The 8117-nt window shown below is 37.7% G+C and overlaps 1 non-coding gene across 1 annotated transcript; it reads left to right on the plus strand.

The window, feature by feature from the left end:
* The first annotated feature begins 1803 nt into the window (after window positions 1-1803).
* On the plus strand, window positions 1804-1911 carry LOC148581391 (small nucleolar RNA R71). The gene has a single exon (XR_015897016.1). It is a non-coding gene; the product is annotated as a small nucleolar RNA R71 (small nucleolar RNA).
* The last annotated feature ends 6206 nt before the right edge of the window (window positions 1912-8117 follow it).

Raw genomic sequence — 8117 nt, forward strand, 5'->3', positions numbered from 1 at the left:
GAACCTAATAAAACATGAAAAAACAATAAAATTAGATAAATAAAAATTGGGTTACCTCCCAACAAGCGCTTCTTTAATGTCAATAGCTTGACAGTAGGCTCTCATGGAGCCTCACAGATGTTCAGAGCATTGTTGAGACTTCCCAACACCAAACTTAGAGTTTGGATATGGGAGTTCAACACCAAACTTAGAGTTTGCTTGTGGCCTCCCAACACCAAACTTAGAGTTTGACTGTGGGGGCTCTGGTTGACTCTGTTTTGAGAGAAACTTTTTATACTTCCTTTCCATGTTTACAGAAGGATAACCTCGAGTTTTAAACACAAGGGAGTCCTCATTCAATTGAAGGACTAGTTCACCTCTGTCAACATCAATCACAGCTCTTGTTGTGGCTAGGAAGGGTCTTCCAAGGATGATGGATTCACCCTCATCCTTCCCAGTATCTAGGACTATGAAATCAGCAGGGATGTAAAGGCCTCCAACCTTTACTAACACGTCCTCTACTTGTCCATAAGCCTGTTTTCTTGAATTGTCTGCCATCTCTAATGAGATTTTAGTAGCTTGCACCCCAAAGATTCCCAGTTTCTCTATTACAGAGATGGGCATGAGGTTTATCCCTGAACCAAGGTCACACAGAGCCTTTTCAAAGATCATGGTGCCTATGGTACAAGGTATTAGGAACTTTCCAGGATCCTGTTTCTTCTGAGGCAATGTCAGTTGATCCAGATCACTCAGTTCATTGGTGAACAGGGGAGGTTCATCTCCCCAAGTCTCATTACCAAATAAATTGGTATTCAGCTTCGTGATTGCACCAAGGTACTTGGCAACTTGCTCTTCAGTAACATCCTCATTCTCTTCAGAAGAGGAATACTCATCAGAGCTCATGAATGGCATAAGGAGGTTCAATGGAATCTCTATGGTCTCTAGATGAGTCTCAGATTCCTTTGGTTCCTCAGAGGGAAGCTCCTTATTGATCACTGGACTTCCCAGGAGGTCTTCCTCCTTGGGATTCACGTCCTCTCCCTCCCTTACAGGTTCGGCCATGGTGATCAATTCAATGGCCTTGCACTCTCCTTTTGGATTTTCTTCTGTATTGCTTGGGAGAGTACTAGGAAGGATTTCAGTGATTCTTTTACTCAGCTGGCCTACTTGTGCCTCCAAATTTCTAATTGAGGACCTTGTTTCATTCATGAAACTTACAGTGGCCTTGGATAGATCAGAGACTAAGTTTGCTAAATTAGAAGTATTTTGTTCAGAGTTCTCTGTCTGTTGCTGAGTGGATGATGGAAAAGGCTTGCTATTGCTAAACCTATTTCTTCCACCATTATTAAAGCCTTGTTGAGGCTTTTGTTGATCTTTCCATGAGAGGTTTGGGTGATTTCTCCATGAGGGATTATAGGTGTTTCCATATGGTTCACTCATGTAATTTACCTCTGCTATTGCAGGGTTCTCAAGATCATAAGCTTCTTCTTCAGAAGATGCCTCTTGAGTACTGTTGGATGCAGCTTGCATTCCATTCAGACTCTGAAAAATCATATTGACTTGCTGAGTCAATATTTTGTTCTGAGCCAATATGGCATTCAGAGTATCAATTTCAAGAACTCCTTTCTTCATAGGCGTCCCATTACTCACAGGATTCCTCTCAGAAGTGTACATGAACTGGTTATTAGCAACCATGTCAATGAGTTCTTGAACTTCTGCAGGCGTTTTCTTTAGGTGAATGGATCCACCTGTAGAAGTATCCAATGACATCTTAGCTAATTCAGACAGACCATCATAGAATATATCCAGGATGGTCCATTCTGAAAGCATGTCAGAAGGACACTTTTTGGTCAGTTATTTGTATCTCTCCCAAACTTCATAGAGGGATTCACCTTCTTTCTGTTTGAAGGTTTGAACATCCACTCTAAGCTTAATAAGCTTTTGAGGAGGAAAGAACTTGGCTAAGAAAGCCGTGACCAGCTTATCCCAAGAGTTCAGGCTATCTTTGGGTTGAGAGTCCAACCACACTCTAGCTCTGTCTCTTACAGCAAAAGGGAAAAGCATGAGCCTGTAGACTTCAGGATCTACTCCATTAGTCTTAACAGTATCACAGATCTGCAAAAATTCAGTTAAGAACTGAAAAGGATCTTCAGATGGAAGTCCATGAAATTTGCAGTTCTGCTGCATCAGAGAAACTAATTGAGGTTTAAGCTCAAAATTGTTTGCTCCAATGGTAGGGAAGGAGATGCTTCTTCCATGTAAATTGGAATTAGGTGCAGTAAAGTCACCAAGCATCCTCCTTGCATTATTATTATTTTCGGCTGCCATCTCCTCTTCTTGTTCGAAAATTTCTGAAAGGTGCTTGCTGGATTGTTGTAATTTAGCTTATCTTAGTTTCCTCTTCAGAGTCCTTTCAGGTTCTGGATCTGCTTCAACAAGAATATTCTTGTCCTTGCTCCTGCTCATATGAAAAAGAGGAAACAGAAAAATAATAATAGGGATCCTTTTTACCACAGTATAGAGGTTCCCCTGTGTGAGTAGAAGAAGAAAAGAATGTAATGTAAAGAAGGGAAGAAGAGAAAATTCGAACACAGATGGAAGTTGGGGTTCGAATTTTGGTGAGATGAAGTGTTAGTAGATGAATAAATAAATAGAAGGAGATGAGAGAGAAAGAGGATTTTCGAAAATAATTTTTGAAAAAGAGTTAGTAATTTTCGAAAATTAAAATAAAAAATTAAAATAATTAGTTAATTAAAAAGAATTTTTGAAAAAGAGGGAGATATTTTCGAAAATTAGAGAGAGAGAGTTCGTTAGGTAGTTTTGAAAAAGATAAGAGACAAACAAAAAGTTAGTTAGTTAGTTGAAATAAATTTGAAAATCAATTTTGAAAAGATAAGAAGATAAGAAGTTAGGAAAGATATTTTAAAATCAAATTTTTGAAAAAGATATGATTTTGAAAAAGATAAGATAAAAAGATATTTTTGAAAAGATATGATTGAAATTAGTTTTGAAAAAGATTTGAATTTTAAAATCACAATTAATGACTTGACTCACAAGAAATCACAAGATATGATTCTAGAACTTAAAGTTTGAATCTTTCTTAACAAGTAAGTAACAAACTTGAAATTTTTGAATCAAAACATTAATTGATGATGTTATTTTCGAAAATTATGTGATAAAGATAAGAAAAAGATTTTTGAAAAAGATTTTTAAAATTTTCGAAAATAACTAAGAAAAATGAAAAAGATTTGATTTTTGAAAAAGATTTTGAAAAGATAAGATTTTTAAATTGAAAATTTGATTTGACTCATAAAAACAACTAGATTTTAAAAAGTTTTGAAAAAGTCAACTCAAATTTTCGAAATTTATGAGTGAAAAAGGGAAAGATATTTTTTTTGATTTTTTTGAATTTTTAATGATGAAAGAGAAAAACATGAAAAAGACTCAATGCATGAAAATTTTGGATCAAAACAATGAATGCATGCAAGAATGCTATGAATGTCAAGAAGAACACCAAGAACACTTTGAAGATCATGATGAACATCAAGAACATATTTTTGAAAATTTTATATGCAAAGAAAACATGCAAGACACCAAACTTAGAAATCTTTCATGTTCAGACACCATGAATGCAAGAATGCATATGAAAAACAAGAAAAGACACAAAACAAGAAAACATCAAGATCAAACAAGAAGATTTACCAAGAACAACTTGAAGATCATGAAGAACACCATGAATGCATGATTTTTTTTTTGAAAAATGCAAGATGAACATGCAATTGACACCAAACTTAAAATCTGACTCAAGACTCAAACAAGAAACACAAAATATTTTTGATTTTTATGATTTTATAATTTTTTTTTGAATTTTTGTATATTATTTTCGAAAAACATATAGAAAAAAAGAAAATAAGAAAATAAGGATTTCAAAATTTTTAATATGAATTCTAGGAATCTTGTACTCTTAGTCTAAAGCTCCAATTTGAGGGTTAGGCATGGCTTAATTGCCAGCCAAGCTTTAGTATGTAACTCAGACATGCCACAACTGACATTCCAATTAACGTGCCTCTATGCTGATGGTTGGAAGCCCCTATCCTAAAAGAATTAGGCATGACTTTACAGCCAGCCAGGCTCTAACATTTTTCATGAAACTCTAGAATTCATTCTTAAAAATTCTGAAATAATTTTCGAAAACAGATGAGAAATTTTTGAAAGATTTTTGAAAAATTTTTGAAATTTTTTTTTGAAAACAAAATAAGAAGAAAATTACCTAATCTGAGCAACATGATGAACCGTCAGTTGTCTAAACTCGAACAATCCCCGGCAACGGCGCCAAAAACTTGGTGCACGAAATTGTGATCTCAGGCAACGACGCCAAAAACTCTGTACGCACGTCTTAATAAATTATTTTTCATTCACAACTTCGATACAACTAACCAGCAAGTGCACTGGGTCGTCCAAGTAATAAACCTTACGTGAGTAAGGGTCGATCCCACAGAGATTGTTGGTATGAAGCAAGCTATGGTCACCTTGTAGATCTCAGTCAGGCGGATATAAAATAGTTATGGAGTTTTCAAAATTTATATAATAAAATAAGGATAGAAATACTTATGTAAATCATTGGTGAGACTTTCAGATAAGCGCATAGAGATGCTTTCGTTCCTATGAACCTCTGCTTTCCTGCTGTCTTCATCCAATCAATCCTACTCCTTTCCGTGGCTGGCTTTATGTAAGGACATCACCGTTGTCAATGGCTACTTTTTATCCTCTCTGGAAAATGGTCCGATGCGCTGTCACTGCATGGATAATCGTCTGGAGGCATCACCCTTGTCAATGGCTGCATCCCATCCTCTTGTGAAAATGGTTCAAATGCTCTGTCACAGCACGGCTAATCATCTGAGGTTCTCGATCATACTGGAATAGGATTCACTCTCCTTTTGCGTCTGTCACTATGCCCAGCACTCGCGAGTTTAAAGTTCGTCACAGTCATTCAATCCCAGAGTCCTACTCGGAATACCACAGACAAGGTTTAGACTTTCCGGACTCTCATGAATGCCGCCATCAATCTAGCTTATACCACGAAGATTCTGATTAAGAGATCCAAGAGATACTCATTCAATCTAAGGTGGAACGGAAGTGGTTGTCAGGCACGCGTTCGTGGGGGAATGATGATGATTGTCACGTTCATCACATTCAGGTTGAAGTGCGAATGAATATCTTAGAAGCAGAATAAGTTGAATTGAATAGAAAAATAGTAGTACTTTGCATTAATCTTTGAGGAACAGCAGAGCTCCACACCTTAATCTATGGAGTGTAGAAACTCTACCGTATGAAAATACATAAGTGATAATGGTCCAGGCATGGCCGAATGGCCAGCCCCCATGAAAGTCTAAGATAGCATAAAACTGATCAAAGATGTCTAATACAATAGTAAAAAGTTCTATTTATAATAAACTAGCTACTAGGGTTTACAGAAGTAAGTAATTGATGCATAAATCCACTTCTGGGGCCCACTTGGTGTGTGCTTGGGCTGAGCTTGAATGTTACACGTGTAGAGGTAAATCTTGGAGTTGAATGCCAGTTTGTAACATATTTCACAAATCTCAAATCAACCTCGACTGGGAGCAAGTGGGGGCTAACCACTGCATCTACCCCAGGAGTCTCAAAACCAAACCCAGAGCAAGTGGAATCACTTCTTTGCATCTACCCAGGCAGGTATGTCTCACCATATCCCAGAGCAAGTGGATCAATGCCACTGCATCTATCCAGGCAGGTGTCTAAAAGTTCAACCTGGAGCGAGTGGAGTCACCACTATTGCCGCTACTACCCTGGCGTCACAATCTCTGACCCGGAGCAAGTGGAACGAACCACAACCCTTGCGTCTGCCCGGGGAGCCTCTATACTAACCAACCTGGAGTAAGTGGGGCGCAACCACAACCCTTGCATCTACCCAGAAGGTACGTTCTCATATGCCCAGGAGGAACCAAGGAGGAGATTCTAACCTCCCACCATCTCGCTGGGGGAGATTTTACAATACCAGGAGGAACAAGAAAGGGGATCCTCACCTTCCTTCATCTCTCTGGGGTCGCACTTTCGAGAAAGAGAGCTCAAGATAAAACAATCATTCAAAACCATATTTTCATTTCCAGCCATAATCAATATTTATCATAGCCATCCAGCTCATAACATAACCCATAACCAGCCAATAATCATTATTAAATATAGCCCTTTGGCTCACGGCATCACCCTCAGTAACTCATACAATCATCATTACTCATCATTCATCATTGATTCTCACTTTACTTCCTCCACAATTTACCACATGTCCTAGCTTCTTTTCATTACTAGGCATACTATAAGGCTTTAAGACTTAAAAGTCTGAAATTCGGCTTTAAAAACTCAAAAACAACTTTTGCTGAAAACAGGGTCACGCATGCGCGTCGCCCATGCGCACGCGTGAAAGTCAGAAGAACAAAGTGACACGTGCGCGTCGCTCATGCACACGGGTGGATAGTAGAAAAGTAAGGTGACGCATACGCGTCAGCCATGCGTACGCGTGGGTGCGTTTTGTGCTACTCGCACAAAACCAGCACAATACCCGCACAACTCTCTGGATTTTCTACGAGGCATTCGCATCCCTTCAGCGACGCATACGCGTCGGCCAGGCACACGCGTGGGTGAGTAAAAATCGAGATTGACGCGTGCGCGTCGGCCACGCGTGCGCGTGAAAGCACAATTTTCCAAAATTTTTACTAAGTTAAAAAGCTGCAGAATTACACTTTCAAACCCCAAACTTCCAACATACATAACTTCTTCTACAATATCCCTTTTTCAACCATTTCTGAACCGTTGGAAAGATCATTGAATAAACTTTCATAAAAATCCAATTTTGAAGAATTCCAAACTCCGTGGACTGGGTTACGGACCGCCAAAGTTGGTCAAAAATAAGTTTCTACCCAAAATAGAAATAACCAATTTTTCCAATGTTCACAAGCCAAATTCATTTTCACTCATCCAAATGACCACAACCCAACCACATTCATATAATTACACTCAACCAAAACCAAACCTACCTCATCTATACAATTTCACCCAAAACTATCAAATTTCTCACCTCAATTCCTCAAACCTTATTATTCAATAATCAAACCAATTATTCAAGCATCCAATATCTAAAATCCATCCAATCTCTTATATCATCACACAACACACATATCAACTTATCTTCCTTACCTCTTTCTGGCCTCCGACCCAAAATTGATAGCCTCCGGCCCAAATTAAAAATTTAAATGCATATTCCACAAACCAATATTCATTATTCAATTCATTAAATTCTCAACACACCAAACATACAAATTCACACAATTCTCAACTCAATCATCAATTCTCATTACATAATAACTATACATATTAGTACCAACTATTTGCACAATCCAAACTTAATCCTAGGGGCATCTAGCCTAGGAATTCTCATCACACCACACGGTACTTAAATGAAACTTAAACCGTACCTCTTGTAGCCAAATTAATTGAGCTCCTTCGTGGAAGTCTCCATCAAACCTTAGCTCTAAGCCTCACCAATCAACTAGTTAAGAAATTTAATAAACGAATTACGTTGCAAGTACAGTTCTTAACCAACTAAGATCCACCTTTTCAATTTAAAAGGGGTTATCACAAAAATTAAAATTAAAAATACTGGGAGTATGAGTCCCAGGTCGTCTCCCAACGAGTTGCAGGAAAGAGTGCTAATTTATTAATTAGAAATTTTCCAGAAGGTTTGAGTTGGATAATGAGTAATTAAAATAATTGTAAATTAAAGCAATAAAACTAAGAATTATTATTAATATAAAAAGCCTTGACTGGGGAGTTGATTAATCGGAAGTTCTATCCTTGTTGGAATCTTCTCAAGTGTAATGTAAAGCGGTTGTTGTTTTCACTTAGTTAACCCTTACTGAGTAAAGGAAAGTCAAGTGATTGGACTGATTCTTATCCGCAGATCCTAGTCATTTCCCTTGGGAAGGTCTAGCGTTAGTAGATATAGAATTAGCCAACAATATTCAAATTAACTAAACACTCGAGCATTCCAACTCAAGTGTCTCCTCTTAATCAACCCCATGTCAAGTAGAAAATCTACTCCA

Source organism: Arachis ipaensis, chromosome B10 (assembly GCF_059453495.1).
Source record: "Arachis ipaensis isolate K30076 ecotype BB chromosome B10, ASM5945349v1, whole genome shotgun sequence".
NCBI classification, from domain to species: Eukaryota; Viridiplantae; Streptophyta; class Magnoliopsida; order Fabales; family Fabaceae; genus Arachis; species Arachis ipaensis.